Below are 3,208 nucleotides of genomic sequence, written 5' to 3' on the forward strand. Positions count from 1 at the left end.
CCCCCCATCGCGGTGGATGATTTGTCAATAAACACGTAAAGTAGGTCATCGAGTGTTTACGTTGCGGTGAAAAAAATTAATTTGGTTTTAGACAACTTAAGGTGCAGAATTTTCATAGAGCATAAGATGCTATACTTTGCCAATAAGGTGCTATATTTTACCAATAAAGTGCTATACTTTACCATATAGTGTTATACTTTGGCCATAAGGTGCTATACTTTCCCATAAAGTGTTATACTTTGTAAAAAGCTTTAAAATTGAGCGAGCACCCCTAGTCGAGGTGGATAATTGGTCACGCGACACATAACGTAGGTCATCGAGTGTTTGCATGGCCCTAACAAAACTGGTTTGGTTTATCGTAACGCAATAAGTTGCTGAATTTCTAGAGACCATAAGGTGCTATACTTTATCGATAAGGTGCTATACTATTGCTATAAGGTGCTATACTTTGCTATAATGTGCTATACTTCATCAATAAGCTGCTATACTTCATCAATAAGCTGTTATATTTTCCCATAAAGTGCTACACTTTATCAAAAGCTGGAAAATTGAGCGAGGACCCCTCGTCGAGGTGGATAATTGGACACACGAAACATAATATGGCCCAATAGGCTGTAGTTATCACAACCTACCATCAAAACTTCTTCAGTTCAATCAGTGCATTAATTCATTACAGATATTCATATCTATCAACCACTAAACTCAAGCACATAACATTGAATGAAAATAATCCATGAAGATGGAATGGAAATAATCCAAAATCACCACTATCGAAACGTTGTATACATTTCTACTAGATACACTGATAAATTTCTAATAGAAATTTTGATATAGCGTGATACATTGGATAGTGCATTTGATACAATATACACACAAATCATTTATATATACATAATATAGAAAATTACATACAACACGATACATTAGATACTACTTGGTACATCATATTGCAGGTTGTAGTTGATTTGCCGTTTGGGTTGCAATGTGACAACAATGCTATGATTGATTGAATGCCAAGAGTGGAGGATTCTCTCATGTATTTGATTGGACAGTTAGTGTATGTGCATTGACGAATTGTTTCTTATTGAGGGGTAGCTGTGCATTGCGTTAGGTGTTGGTGACAATAGAAAATGGTGAGGAGCAACTGGAGGGCGTAGGATGGCATACCGATGGGCTAAGATCATGGCGGTCCACAAAACCAAACTTCTCTCGGACATTTCATCAACCACCTTTATTGCCTCCTCAACCAACAACAATATGGCATAATCGCTAATCGTTGTGGTCCAAATAACTTTATCCCTTTTGTCATTCAATCAAACACCTTCTATGCATCAACCTAGTCACCAAAACATAGACATATATGAGCAAAATTGTTATGCACATACTCTTTCCTGAAGCATAAGCTTGATAATAATCCATCAATTTATAAGAACAAGACATTTTTAATAAGATATTGCTAAAAAACCCAAAATTTCGAAATGTTAACATACCATTTTCTATTGGTCATCTTTGAGTGGACTGGGTGGTCCTAGGGCCGCTGCCACCGTCCCCTTCAACGAAGGATCTAGCGAAGAGAAACCTGCAAGTTGACATTGGACGTCATTGCAAGAGATCAAAACCCTTGAATTTTTAGGGTTTTTTTTAGTGGGAGGAGAACTAGAAAGATGGAGATAATTAGAAAGAGAGAGTTGAGCCATGGGTAGTTATTAGGGAAGAAGAAGAAGAACAACAACGGTAATTTTAGGATTTATCTTTTATTTTTTGTATACAGTATATAAATATGATATATTTGATACTTTGGGTTTATAAATAAGTGGGTGTTGTACTTTGGGTGTATGGATCATAATGAAAGTAGGTGGGTTTAAAAATAAGTTGGAGTAAAACTTTGGGTTAAAAGAAGATTTTCCCTAAAAAAATTCATTTGCATTGGGTCGTCTAATGTATATGAGAATTCACTTGCAGGGTCTCTAGCAACTTTGGCCTTGCACCACCGTCGTTCACAGACAAATCATTCCCATCTATCAATTAAACATGCCGTCGAAATTCCAAACCTCCAACCTCATCCCCTCTTGCAAGTCCAACTGATGGAAATGCTAGCGTTATCAGCATCTCACATTCCTCCTGATTGCAACTCTCTGCTTGCTCACACTGATCAAGCCATGGCTGAGAGAAAAGAAGCTAAATTACCCTTCAATCGCCGGCACCTTCTTCGACCAGTTGCTAAATTTCCACAGGTTGCACGATTTCTTGACCGATGTCTCGATCGAATACAAGACCTTCCGGTTGTGCACTGTCGATCCCGTCAATGTTGAGCAGAACCAGCTTCGCAAACTATGGAAAGGTAACAATAATGTGAACTCAATTCTGAATCTTTAAAACTCTACAGGGTTGTTCCCTCATACGGGGCGTGGGTTCGATTCCCGTCTGTGTCAAAGACGCCATGGGAAAAAAAATTCTATAGGGTTGCTTTGATACTGGTCCCTTAAATGCTAATATATTGAAATTGGTATTTAGCGCTTCAGAACATAGTTAGTTAATTGGGCTTTTAGATATCACTCACTCAAATTTTCGGGTGATTGATATTATCATGGAACTTGCTCATAGTGTTAGTCTCGAGAGTGTAGAACAAACTTGAAATCAAATCAACGAAAAAACTGGAAAAACCTAGTTCGGTCGACCGACAGGCTTGGTCCGGTCGACCGAAGCGCCGAAGCGACTGCAGGAAACGAGCGTGAGAAGCTCGCTCTGGCCGGTCGACAGACAAGGATGGTCCGGTTGACCGAAAAACCCTGTAGAAAATAAACGTTCTGGTCGGTCGACCGACACGGGGACTCCGGTCGACCGAAAATGTGCACGAGCAGACCCTGTAAAATTGACTCTCTGGTCGGTCGACCGAAGCCCTTGGTCTGGTCGACCGATGTCGAGATTTTCAGTTTCCTGATTCGTTTGGGAAACTGTTTTGCCATATCACTAGTTGCAATTTTTCAAAGATCATCCGCTAGAAGCGCAGTTCTAGTCTCATCCATCGACAAACTATCACCTACAAGCATCAGTGTTTGAACCAGATTCTCATAAGACTTCGGCAGAGATAGAAGTAGTAGAAGTATCTGATCCTCATCTTCCACTGTCACCTCAATGTCTTTCAAATCCGATAAGATCCTATCAAACTTGTTGATGTACTCCCGGATTGACGAGCCCCCCTCCATCT

Source organism: Asparagus officinalis, chromosome 10, assembly GCF_001876935.1.
Source record: "Asparagus officinalis chromosome 10, Aspof.V1, whole genome shotgun sequence".
Taxonomy (NCBI): Eukaryota; Viridiplantae; Streptophyta; class Magnoliopsida; order Asparagales; family Asparagaceae; genus Asparagus; species Asparagus officinalis.